Raw genomic sequence first — 14,198 nt, forward strand, 5'->3', positions numbered from 1 at the left:
CCCAAACACACAGAAGCAAAGATATGCTATATGAAAGAAACTGTTGATTATCCCTACAAACATGTATTTGTCAAATGGGGATTTCACTGTAGCACTAATATTATATTTGCAATGTACCTTTAATGTGTAAAGGTGAAAGACATTTGAAAATTGAGCTTGAACAAAAGGCTTACAACAACATGGATGCAAATTTAAAATCAAGGTCACCAAAAACAACAGCATTTTTGCCTGAGCTGGCCCATTCAATTAATAAAAATAACAAATATATAGTTATAAATTTTTTTTTTTTTTATAAAAATCCCATAGAGAAATAAGAGCTACTATGCTGTAGTTTCACTCCCAACCATAGGGGGCGTTAGGGGAATGACCCCTTTTTGCTTTTTCTTCTCCTCGTGAATGCCAGCAGAAATAACACTTCTAGAATTCTAAAACCAGCAGAAATAACACTTCTAAAATTCTAAAACCAGCAGGAAGCAGAGGAAATAATTCCAAGTAGAAACAATTGAAACTCCTGTGAGTGGAAGCACATTTTGCTAAGTATGATGCTACTGATCATGGTGCTAAAATGTTATTGGGAATTACCTTAAAACTAAAAACTAGTCTGAGTATTATCTCGTTAGCATCGGTGTGCTAGCATGTAAGTGGAACAGAATGGTTTAGGATAGCATGTAAAAATTTATTTTGTAGTTGCTGTTTATGCAAAATGAGTAAATACAACATGTTTATTATATCCAAGGTACATGGTTAATGTAATTGATTGTGTTAAGTTCCATTTTTCTTGCTTATTGCTTATGCTAATTAATTTCCATGTTAAACCTGTGTTAAACAGGGTCATTTTGAATGTATGATGGAGTTTAAAGGAATTAATGTGTAACTAGAAATACTGTACCAGAAATATTATTACAAATAATTAAATTGTAAGTGTGAATATTTGATGTAACTTGACTAATAGATTGAAGTGTATTCCTAAATATTGGTAACATGCACTTTAAAAGAAAAAGAAGTCAGTGGGGTCTCATGTTGGAAAAGGAAAAGAGAACTGAATTGTTTTTGTCTGTACCGTTTGTGCAGATTGTTTTTTTTTTTTTTTTTGGAGTACTAGAAAGTCTGGATGAACCGAGATGGCGAGCCTAGCCCAGCGAGACTGGTAGATGATCTTAAGGAGTGGCCAGCCGTTGATTTGTCACCAGAGGAATCCTGATTTACGTCGAGAGGGCGGGGGCGTGGCCGAGCGGCGGTTTGTGAATGGAGGGAGGGTACGGGAGCAGATAAGCAGGGGATTCACCTGAAGTTAATGTGACCTAATGATTGTTCTCTCTTTTCAAGTGATCGGAGGGTGCATTTAAGGAGGAGAGCGTGTGTGTGTATGTATGTGTGTGTGTGTGTGTGTGTGTGTGCGCGCGCGCGTGCGCCAGAGACGTGCTGCGTGGGGCACTAAGCAGACCGACACAAAAAAAAAACCCAAATAAAAGTGCCTCCCGTATTCATACGCTCTCCCACATTAACTTTTTTTAGTTTTATATTTTTATTTCACTAGAAATCTTGAAAAATGTATCCCAAGAAAATCAGTGATGGTGCTGTGAAAACGAAAGTAAATAGAATTACCATGGAAACCGAGGAGTTTACGAGCGTGGTGCGCGTCTCACACTCGCAATCAACCACTACCACATGAGTAAGTGTTAAATTATGTTTATATTACGGTAATTTGCGGTGTATTTGTTTTTAAAAATAGGCTACAAATACTTTTTAAGTGCAGAAATAAGCGACCGAATGACATCTCGGAACTCACTTTTACATTCATTCTTATGGGGAAAATGAGTTCGAACATACGAGCAAATGGACACACGAGCAATTTTCAAGAACGAATTATGCTCGTACAACGGGTTTCCACTGTATTTGAACACCCTGCTATTTTGCAAGTTCTCCCACTGCTTCACAGTAGGGATGGTGTTCTTGGGATGGTACTCATCATTCTTCTTCCTCCAAACACGTTTAGTGGAATTATGACAAAAAGTTTTATTTTGGTCTCATCCGACCACATGACTTTCTCCCATGACTCCTCTGGAATATTCAAATGGTCATTGGCAAACTTAAGACATGCCTGGACATGTGTTGGTTTAAGCAGGGGAACCTTCCGTGCCATGCATGATTTCAAACCATGACGTCTTAGTGTATTACCAATAGTAACCTTGGAAAAGGTGCTCCTAGCTCTTTTCAGGTCATTGACCAGCTCCTCCTGTGTAGTTCTGGGCTGATTTCTCACCTTCCTTAGGATCATTGAGACCCCACAAGGTGAGATCTTGCATGGAGCCCCAGTCCGAGGAAGATTGACAGTCATGTTTAGCTTCTTCCATTTTCTAATGATTGCTCCAACAGTGGACCTTTTTTCACCAAGCTGTTTGGAAATTTCCCCGTAGCCCTTTCCAGCCTTGTGGAGGTGTACAGTTTTTTCTCTAGTGTCTTTGGACAGCTTTTTGGTCTTGGCCATATTAGTAGTTGGATTCTTACTGATTGTATGGGGTGGACAGGTATCTTTATGCAGCTAACAACCTCAAACAGGTGCATCTAATTTAGGATAATAAATGTAGTGGAGGTGGACATTTTAAAGGCAGACTAACAGGTCTTTGAGGGTCAGAATTCTAGCTGATAGACAGGTGTGCAAATACTTATTTGCCGCTGTATCATACAAATAAATAGTTAAAAAATCATACATTGTGATTTCTGGATTTTTTTTTTTTTTTTTTTTAGATTATGTCTCTCACAGTGGACATGCACCTACGATGACAATTTCAGACCCCTCCATGATTTCTCAGTGGGAGAACTTGCAAAATAGCAGGGTGTTCAAATACTTATTTTCCTCACTGTATGTGTGTGTGTGTGTGTGTGTGTCTCTACATAAATAATAAATAATAGTATTCATAATTATGAATTGTATTTCTTATTATGAAATAACTAAAATTTTTTGTATTACATTGTGGTACTCAGGGGAAAAATTTACCTATTTAAAAGCAAAGAAACTTTGTTGTTTGAGTTATCAGAGAAATAAAAGTTAAAAAAAAGAACATGTGAGGAATCGACAGCACTCATTAGCTCACTCTCTGGTGTAGCACTGTTATATTTATGTTCCAGTCCTCGGTCACCTAAATATACAAGTATCCTGTGATGTCCTATTTCATCACCACAGCAGAAGTAATTAATATTGCTCATCAGCAGAGAATGTGGTAAAGTTCACGGCTGGCACGTTGATCACATTCAGACTTTGCTGCTGTTGCCAGGGTTGTTCGATTTCCTATGAAGTGCTGTGAGCTTTTAACAAATTCACATTTGCACGTTTCGATTTCCTACTAAGTGTGACACATTTGATAAGAGCCCCATTATCAACACTGACATTACGAACCATTAAACTCTGATTATCCACACTCTCCATTTCTTTCTCACAAAAACATTGCACATGGTCCATCCAGCTTTAGCTCTGGACCATCGTTTTAAACAATCATTAGATTTTCTGCTTATGTCTCTTTCAAATAAGATTAGGAAAAAAAAATCCTTTCTTGCTTTCTCTGGAAATGTCTGTCCTGTTACAGCCATTAGCAATTAGATGTGCAGAACAAACCCACATGTAACACAGATCCAAATTGAGGCATAATTAAAACAGCCATGGTTTCAGGAAATTAACCAATAAAACGTTAGTTGGTCAAATAATATGTTGTATTCTTATGAAATACAATAATAATTACTGATCCTTCCAGTTCCACCAAGACTGAAAGTTCGTTGATTGAGGTTTGGACATCTAAAATTGTAACCACTGTTTAATCAATGTGGGTTTTTTTTCTTTTTTATTAATGTTCTGCAATTGATTTAACTGATTGTCTTTTTGTTTTATGTGTGGTATTTACCGGAGTCTTTTATGGTGAAAGGGTGAAATATGAAACCTGTTCTCTAAGAAAAGTTATTACATAGTCAGGAAAGAAATCCTCAAACAAACTGCTTGGCATATTATCTATCGTAATTTCCGGACTATAAAACGCACCCTTATATAAGCCGCACTCAATGAAAGATTTTTATTTTTAACATAAATGAGCCGCAGTGTCTACACTGAAACTAATGAACTTTACACAGGCTTTAACGAATGCAATATGTTGCACTTCTATTAGGAGCATAGCGGTATTTTGGGAATACAGCATGCCACTGCATTCTTCCGGGATTACTGCGTGTGTAGAGACAGAGGATTATGTCCTTATTATTTTCTGATGCTCATTTTTAAGTTTCTTTGACTAAACATAACGCTGTTGCCAAGAAAAATAAAAAAGCACGAGTTTTGGAAACCTGTCTGTGCTTATATGATTTCTGTTGCAGTTTTAGTGAGCTATCCCTTGACACAGACTCAACGCGTTACAATGGCTTGTATCTAAACAGTAGCCTACCAAGTAATTAGTGCATTAATGTAAGACTTTTCCGAGGTACGTGCGGTCACTTGGTCGATTTTTTTTGCTTTGTTACGCGAGCAAAAAATTGAGGTACAAGCTCGAGACGCCGCTGCTAGATGGCGAAGCAAAGCCAGAAAGCGAAGACTGTGACGAGAATTAAGATAAGCAAAGAAGAAAAAGTAAACATTTTTAAGTTCAGGGATACGTAGTGTACAGAAGTGATAGTAAAAAAACTAGTTTTCCCTCCGCCGCCGCTTATCGCCTCTACCCCACCTCCACACACACACACACACACACACACACCCCACCGGCGTTTTCGTTAGCTCAAGTCGTCTCATCTCCAAGGAAAATACTTTGAATAAAACCTTATTATATCTTTACATACTCTTACTATTATGTTTTTATAATAGATTTGTTATTTAGAAATGTATTTTCCAATTTAATAACATGAAACATAAAAACATCATTTTGAGGGTTGGAACGGATTAATGCCAAATTTAAGTATTTTCAATATGGAAAACTGATTTGATGTGCGAGCAAATTGAGATACGAGCTCGTGCACGGAACGAATTAAACTTGTAAGTCAAGGTACCACTGTATTTCTCTCGGAAGTTTATCTTTTGGCATCGTTGTGCGCCACCGGTGGAAGTTTCCGTTTGGAAATTTCATTGGTCTAATGTTATGTCGCTCAGTTGTTTGGCTCGAAGTTTGTGAAACCGGGAAAAACCCAGGAAAAATCTATATATTAGCCGCTTTGTTGTTTAAGCCACCGGGTTCAAAACGTGGAAAAAAGTAGCGGCTTATAGTCAGAAAAATACGGTATGTACTATTTGAGTTCCAAATAGTACATACTATTGACATGGCAATTAATGTCATATTTAATTTTTTTTCTCAGTGCATTGAAATTCCTATTATCTTTCTCTTGCCACACAACTATATAAATTTACATTTCTCGAGATTTGTGTGTTTTTTCCTGCCTTCTGTGACACCAACATTTTCTGAGGGCCCTGTGATTGGGTAAAGTCAAAACATTACTATCTGTTACTTACCTTAATTGTATTATTGTATCACAGGTGTTACACGCATCTCTATGAGTTGGGACAGAAGCAGATCACTAGTAATGTGCAATTGATAGTTATATAATATAATTATAAATATAAACACCACTGTGATGCTTTTTTTTCCTGCAGTGTTAATATTTAGAGACAGCAAATTGTCTCATGTAGCAATAGTGATTTTTATTCTCTCTTGCATTGTTTCTCTGGCTATAATACAAGCATACATTCTACATTAATCATTTAATCGGCCCCATGAGTCACCACCAGCCTGTTTTAGCCACAAGCTTTCCATTTGGACAAGATTCTCTTGCGAATGCTGATGAAAGTGTGTTGTTTACTCGTTTCTCATCCCTATTTTATGGTAATGTGCAAGCTTTTAAGTGAACAAGCAAGGAGTGAGATGAGAGAGTGAAAGAGTCGCTGGCAGTGCTGCTTTGAATTCAAGCATTTGTTCAATGGCGCACACAGTTTTCTCCCTGGAAAACATTTTGTTGTCTGATTTTCACTCTTCTGTCCATAGTGGTGCAGATTAAACACTGCAGTTCTGGATTTGTTTGCAGATTACATGGTTGTTAACAGTTGGGAACTGACAACAACACAAGCATTTTTTATAGATTAACTTTGTGTATGTGTGTATAATTGTGCATGTGTTTGGCTTTAGGGTGTTTACCTTGGTCCAGTGGACATTTTCGGGTTCATTACAGTTCATCGTTTACAAGCAGTAATGACATTAAAACTACTGAAAGGTGAAGTAAATAACAGTGACTATTTTGTTCTTAAAATTGATATGTTAGAAGCAGTAGAAATGGGCAGGCATAAGGATCTGAACAACTTTGACAAGGGCCAAACTGTAGTTGGTGCATGAATGTCGATTAGCTGGGAAAGAGATAGCACCAGTATATACTATGATGGAGAAGATTAGTCTGTCAGAAGCATTGTGGAGATCTGGGCAATGTTTTGCAGGAAACTTTGTGAAAAATCATAGTTACACACAGAGTAAACCCTTTCATCAGCATCAGTATTCCCTTATGGCAGTGGCCTCTTTAAGCAATAGAATATTCCCTGCTGCATGGAAATTTTTTTTTTCCATAACATAAAATGTCTACACTATTAATAAATAGATACATTGTGGCATTTTATCTATGATGTATTCTTGCCTCCTGCAACTTTTTTTGGGATATTACTTCAGAGATCTTCTGTGACCCTGAGCAAGATAAATTGCTTACTGAAAATGAGTGATTGAGGTTTTCAAGTAGGATCAGGCAGAATGTATACAGAATACAATTTTGAGTAAGTTACTATTAATAATGCATGGAAGGAAAGGTTGAAGAATTGCTTTCTGATATTTGTACTTCAAGCTCAGCATACTCAATACAATAGAAAAAAATATATAAATGTAATACATAAATAAATAAATAAATAAATAAATAAACCTCTTTGGATGCAGTAGAATAAATTCCCCCCCCTTACCTGAACTAGGAGACCCAAACACAATGCTTCTGTGAAGGTCTCCAGGTTACCATGGTTCCCAGAGGGAACGAGACACTGCATTAACAACCGTGAATCATGTGTGTAATCAGTCCAATTTAAGGTGCGGCATCACTGGCAGGGTGACATCATGACCAGGAAGCTATAAAAGCACATGGAGTGAAACCAGCACTAGCTTGTGAAAGGGAAGGAAGCGCTGCAGGAATGCATGGATGCAGGCAGTTCATTTAATTGTATTGGAAATGCAGCATCTTGTTCCCTTGGGGAACCATAGTTACATATGTAAGCTGGAGACGTTCTACTTTAGAAACTTGAGCTGCGTCAACAACGTTTTGGGAACGTAATAATGCCAGGCTGACCAATTCCTGACTCCGTCCCAGCGAGCCCTTTTCACAACTCTAGGGAACTGCGTGACAGGAGAAAGGAGTACAGGTGTGGCCGAGGCTACGCCATGGCATCTGGCCCTAAAGGGGCTGGAGTAGTAAGGGAAAACCAGAGGGGACAGTGCAATGTCTATTGAGTCGCAAACAGGTCTACCTATACTCTGTAAAATTTCTCCCAAATTTGCTCCACCACATCCAGATGGAGACACCATTCCCCGGGCCTTGGCCCGTGCCTCAAGAGGGCGTCTGCTCCCTTGTTTAAGTGGCCTGGGATATACGCTGCCCTCAAGGTAAGCAGCTTCCCTTAGGCCCACAGGAGAATCTGACGTGCCAGCTTGTACAGGAGGCGAGATTGCAGACCCCCCCTTGTGGTTGATATAAGAGACCACAGAAGTGTTGTCCGAATGGACTAACACATGGTAACTTTTGAGTTCTGGAAGGAAATGCTTCAGAGCTGGATGCACGGCCATTATCTCTAGGCAATTGATATGCCACCCTGGATGGGCCCTTCCCCATAGACTTTGGGTGGAGCATCCACTCATGACCACCCCCCCACTCTGTGAGTAAAGCATCTGCCAAAAGAATACATGATGACCAGGAACTTCCAACACGGGGCGAAGAGACAGGAACCTGGGATCTCTCCACACATCTAAGGCACCTAGGGCTTGCCACGTGACCTTGATTGTAATGGATTGCCCCTCTGAGAGAACTCTCAGGTCCTGAGCCATCACTGGAGGGGTCTCATGTGCAGGAGGCCAAGAGGAACCACATTGGACGCTGCTGCCATCAGACCCAGCAATCGTTGAAATTGCTTCACAGTGAGTGACTGGCCTTCTCTCTCTTTCTTGACGGTCATGGGGATGGATTTGATACGAGCAGGGGACAACTGCACCCACATAAGGGTTGAATCCTATACTACGCCTAAATATGTGGTTCTCTGTGATGAAGAAAGCACCTCTTTTTTTTTTGGTATTCAGCCTTACCCCAGCTCCTTTATGTGTGCGAGAATGACATCTTGATGCCAGACCACCAGCTGCTCTGATTGAGCCAATATTATCCAATCGTCGATATAATTTAAAATGCAAAAGCCCCAAAGTCTCCGCGGGACCAGTGCCACATCCACACATTTTATGAAGGTGTGGGTGAGAGGGCAAGACCTGGTATTGTAAGCTTTGGCCCCAAAAGCAAACCTCAGAAACTTCCTGTGAGCTGGAAGGATGGATACTTAAAAATATGCATCCTTCAGATCTATCGTAAAAAAACAAGTCCTCTGACCTGATTCAGGGCCAGCATCCTGAACCTGACTCTCAAAAGTGAGCGGTGCAGCTGACATAGATCCAGTATAATATGCAACCCTTCGTCCTTTTTGGGAACTATGAAGTACCAGCTGTAGAACCCAGACTCTCTGTATGAAGGAAGGACCACCTCAATGGCCTTCTTTTTTAAGAGAGAATCTACTTCCTGTTCTATGACCAGATACTGCTTTGCCCCCACCAGGGTGGGGCACACCCTGTTGAAACGAGGCGGACGAGACCCAAACTGAATCGTATAGCCTTTGTCTACAGTGTGCAGGCCCCACGAAGATACGTCTGGCAGAACCTCCCAGGCTGCTAGATAGTGTCTAAGAGAATCAGTCTCTCGATACTGATCTCTAGTATGCCTAGAGCCGGAGCTACACCCCGGTGCAGTGCTAGGGGCCTCCTGAGAGGCTGGAGCTGGCCGTGCCTGAAGCACTGAAAGTGGAAGGGTTAATAAACCAGTTCCCTGAGGGCACCGTATACTGAGGTGCACAGCACCCCTTCCCAGCAGGGTCCCCAGGTGGTCCTGTATCAGGACTTTTTTCCAAAGCCCTTTTATTGAAGACGACAGTTCTCCGATCCGTCAGCTCCCGGGGAACTTAGCGAACTTAGGCCTAGCGCATCGCACAGGATCCCTAGCAGGGGGAGTGCATATCATGATGCTCTGCCTTTGCACCTCACAATGTCTGAAGGTGCTGGGTTGCGGTTGGGGCTGTGCCCTCCGAGCATCCCCATGTGGGAGAAATTGCTAGAACTCTACCTATCGCTTTTTGGCCTCCTGGAACCTATTCATGACTGTATAAACAGTGTCGCCGAACAGGCCAGTCAGCGCCAGAGACTAGATTAGACTAGACTAAGTAAAGCTTTACTGTCTGGGTGTTCGAGTAAGTGCATAAATAAGCTTCAGTTAGTTCAGAATACAGCAGCAAGGGTACTAGATCTAGAAAATATGACCACATCACCCCTGTTGTAATCAGTCTACACTGGCTCCCAATTAAATCTCGCATTAATTATAAAATACTACTACAGACGTATAAAGCACTTAACGGTCTCGCACCGCAGTATCTGAGTGAACTTCTGTACCGATATGATCCTTCACGCCTACAAAAATCAAAAAGTGCAGGCTATTTGTTGGTACCTCAAATAATGCAGACTACAGCAGAGGGCATATCTTTCTCTTTTAAAGCCCCACAGATATGGAGCAGCCTTCCAATCAGTGTTCGGGACTCAGCCACAGTCTCAGTGTTCAAGTCTTTTATCAGTAGATTTTTTTCAGGTAAAGGAGCTATAATGGATATAGAGTGTTAGGTGAACTGGGATATTTGTATGCTGTTGTCCTCTAACTCTCACACGTTCACTCAGGTTTGTTGATGGTGGTGTGGTGGGTTGTCTCTTATCCCAGAGATCCCTCATACCTGTGTTACCTTCTGATTCTCCCTTTTAGTTGCCATATTGAGTCTTGCCAGAGTCCCCAACTGCACAGTGTCCTTAACTTTCATACAACAATAAGGACACATAATAATCCATGTCCTTCTCTTGTCACCCTGCTTCTCTCTCTCTCTCTCTCTCTCTCTCTCTCTCTCTCTCACATTAAACATGCTCCTGAGGTTCCAGTGACCACTGTTCCTGCCCCTCTTCCCAGCTCGGATCTCCCACTTAGTCTTGGCCTGCCTCTGGATAGTGTTTTCTTCGATTGGAGGCCACTCTGTGCAGCTGTGGGATGGTTTATCATAAACGCCTTGGGTGGTTCCATTAAATTCTGAAGTAGTAATGGGAGCTTTGAGAATGGATTTTGACTGTAGTTAATGTCAACGGTCTGCTACACTGACTCAGGACTACAGTTGCTCGGATCAACGTCACTGTACCCCGCTACATTGTTTATCTGTAATAAATGGACAGTCGGTGCAACCCAAGTGAAAATGGATTCCCTCTTGATTCTGGTTCCTTTTAAGGTTTCTTCCTTGTGCCATCTCTGCAAGTTTTGGCTTGCTAATCAGGGACAAACTTACACTAATAAAGAACATCTTATCAATTTTTATCACCACATTATCTGTGTCAAGTTGCTTTGAGACAAAAATCATATCAACCATATTACAAAAACAGCCTTCTTCCATCTTAGAAATGAAAAAGCTAAGAAAGCTAAGAAACATGTTGTCTATATCTGATGCAGAAAAGCTCGTCCATGCATTTATGACCTACAGACTGGACAATTATAATGCATTACTAGGTGGATGTCCTGCATCATTAATAAACAAGCTACAGTTAGTCCAGATTGCAGCAGCCAGAGTCCTCACAGAGTAGAAAAAAGTTTTGAATCGAGTACAAACTGCTGCTACTTACTTAAAAAGTCCTAAATGGTTTGGCTCCCATGTATCTATCCAGTCTTCTAACACGCTCCTTGAGATCTCAAAACACCGGAATTTTAGTAGTTCCTAGAATAGCAAAGTCCACTAGTCCATTGGACCTCTTTGTGTTTAAAAGCTCTGGCATGGAGAAGCTGGTGTTGGATCTACTGTATGAAAATGTTGATCTATTTTATGAGCTGCTCAGTAGCTTCTGGTTCCATAATCACAAATGACTTTATAAGAGAGTAAAGGACATTACTTATAATCTTACATTCAGGTGCTCATGTTAGTTCTCACTCTTCAGTGTTCTGTATTGTTTAAAGATTTATTATCACATTTCTGATATTACCCAAATGATGATGGGTTCCCCTTTTGAGTAGGGGTTCCTCTCAAGGCTTCTTCCTCATAACATCTAAGGGTTTTTTTCTTTGCCACAGGCTTGCTCATCAGGGATAAATACACATTGTTCACCTTAACTGTTAAATTCTGTAAAGCTGCTAAAGCACTATAGAAATAAACTTAACCTGACCTGGCAGGTTGCAGGAAGTACTCGTCAAGCTTGCAGAACGGGTGTGCTTTCTGCTGATCGGCAGGCTACTCAATGTCGAGTTTGGCGATGGTTTGGGTCCAATAATTCCTCATACAGGAATGGCTAAGGGGTGTGTCTGAGGGCTGCTCAGAGGAAGAGAGTCAGAGCAGCACGCTCTTGTCGCAAAGGAAAGAAACCGCCGAAAGGAATGCTTTCGAACCATGCGAAAGAATGCTGGACATAGCAGGTGAGGAAGGGGAAAAAAGGCAACCCTGCAGGAGCGGAGCGCTCGCATCGACATGTGAGCGCAATGTGTGCAGTTGGCTCCCTCAAGAACCGACCTAGCATGCTTCACTCCCAAACAAGCAACACATAGGCTGTGTGTATCCTCCCCCATAATATAGTGTCGGCAAGGAGGAATACACAGCCAAAAGTTTTTTTTTTTTTTTTGCTAGTCGCTTTCATTTTCTTAATTTCTTTTTATGGATATACACACACACATAGCACTTCCTGAACAAACAGTAGCTAGTGCCGGTTTCACTCAATGTTTTTTTTTTTTTTTATAGCTCCTGGTCATGACGTCACCTCGTTGCTGACACCACGCTTTCCATTCGACCGATTGCACACGTGATTCAGAGCGTGGACAACCCAGAAGAATGCAGCTCGAGTTTCTGAAGGGGAACAAAGAAAGCTCCATGAAGATATAATTTACTTGGGTTATAGTGGAAGATGTTAAGTGGCCTGTTATAGAGCTCTGACCTCAAGTCTAACATCTTTGGGATTAATTGAAATGCTGACTGCACTCTATAGTATACTTTGCACTATGTTCCCAGAGAGCGGAGGTTATTATAATAAGTAGGAAGCAAATGGCAATATCATTGCAAATGGGAAATAAATGTGGAATTGGATGTTCAAAAAGCACATGCCCACAAACCTTTGTCCATTTAATGTATTTAAACTGTCATTTTCTTGCTATGCAGCCAAACCTCTAGACCTAGAACTGTCTAGTGTAGCAAATTTAGCTTGCAAAAAAGGAAATATTTATGAGAAATTATAACAGGTTATAATTACTCCTAAATATTTAAATTAAGTTAAATTAACGGTAATAGAATTAACGTTACAATTATTTGGTCTGTTTCACAAAACAAACAGTATAATCTTTTATTAATTCTATAAAAGGGGTATCTTCCTGGCCAAGAAAGATGTGACCCCCCTTTACTTTAAACAATACAATTAATAGAGCATGTGGTTAAGATCAAATTTCGCAGGAACTTTGAAAGGTGAGCGGCATTCAGATACAATCACTTATGACAAACACAGCATAAAAACTAACTACACAAACATACAAAAGAAAGGGAAAAAAATAAAATAAAAATCAAGGAAACAAAAAGTTAAGAATAGGTAAAAGGAGAAAGAGAAGGAAAAAGAAGAAAGAGAGAGAAAGAAAGAAAAGGAATGGCAAGCTTAACTTCAAAATAACCACAACCTAAACGAGAATCATCAAGAAATTTCAATTCACCTTAAAAATAAGGGGCTTGAGCTTAATCACGCATTTAGACTGGTTGCTAAAATGATTACTTGCATTAGTTACTTTGTTGCTGCACAAGAGGCCAGATGTGGTAGACAAAGGGAATTCTTGAAGAGTCTGTTAGGAGGCAGTTAGATGTTCTTCAAGGTTCTCCTGAAGATCAAAAAAGGAGAGGTTCTTGAAGGTAAAGCTTGCTGGACGATCTGCCTCAAAGGGTTTGGGTCCCGTCTCAGAGAAGAGGTTCTAAACAACAATTGGTGGGGTTCATGACATTTTGAAGGGTACCGAGCCACACCATCTTTGGTAGAATGGCCAATGCCAGGCATGATTTTTTCTCAGGGAGAAACTTCCTTTGTTCATTTGTGGGGGGTATTACGTGTTCATGCTTGTTTTGGAGAACTTAAAGTTGTATCCAAAGTGTATTAAAACAGTATGGTACACTTATGATTATATAAAATGTTTGAAAAATAATAAACAAATAATTTTGTGATCATTTTGATATTAAGCATGAAAAGAAAAGACAACATTAAAGCAGAGGTACATTAATATACCAGGATATGAGCATTTAAGGTATAACGTGTGTGTGTTTGTGAGTTTTGAGAGTGGATTGTTTTATGGTTTGAGGGTCCCTGTGAAGTCAACCAGCGAAACAAAGGGAGGTTATCTGGCTTTACGTCTTCTGGGATGGTGGGGAGAGGTATAGAGACTGGCTTGTGTAATCATTTGAATGCTCCTTTTAAGATAGCTAGAGAGGTCAGGGATTATCTTGTTTTGACACTGTGGTACGAAGACCCTCCCAATAGAGGTGTAAACCATGGTGCTTGTACTTTGAGTGAACTGCAAATGTTAAAGGTTAAAAGGAATACCTGGGACATGAAATCTAAAAGACACTAGCCAGACCTTACACTAGAATGGCAGAATATCCAGAACTCTTATACAGAAGATAATTCAAACTGTTTATATATTTAACATCTGTGGGATGATAAATATAATATAAATTATTGGGAAAATAAATAAGGAAGTTATAAATAATGGCTTCATGCAAGCAGAATGTGCTTAAAGTTTTTACAAACTTAAACAGGAGATAATAAATTCAGCAGAGCATTAGACCTTTACTGCAACTCCCCTGTTAGGCAAAACAG

The 14,198-nt window shown here is 40.2% G+C and overlaps 2 long non-coding RNA genes across 3 annotated transcripts in view; one reads left to right on the forward strand and one right to left on the reverse strand.

The window, feature by feature from the left end:
- Positions 1-1,344, reverse strand: part of LOC124392040 — a 33,939-nt gene extending 32,595 nt beyond the window's left edge. For both annotated transcript variants that reach the window (XR_006927093.1, XR_006927094.1), the window contains exon 1: positions 1,061-1,344. This is a non-coding gene — a long non-coding RNA (uncharacterized LOC124392040). The remainder of the gene's footprint in view (positions 1-1,060) is intronic.
- Positions 402-12,449, forward strand: LOC124392039. Its single transcript, XR_006927092.1, has 2 exons — positions 402-513; positions 12,095-12,449. It is a non-coding gene; the product is annotated as an uncharacterized LOC124392039 (long non-coding RNA).
- Positions 12,450-14,198: the final 1,749 nt, after the last annotated feature.

This window comes from Silurus meridionalis, chromosome 10 (genome assembly GCF_014805685.1).
Source record: "Silurus meridionalis isolate SWU-2019-XX chromosome 10, ASM1480568v1, whole genome shotgun sequence".
In the NCBI taxonomy this organism is placed as follows: domain Eukaryota; kingdom Metazoa; phylum Chordata; class Actinopteri; order Siluriformes; family Siluridae; genus Silurus; species Silurus meridionalis.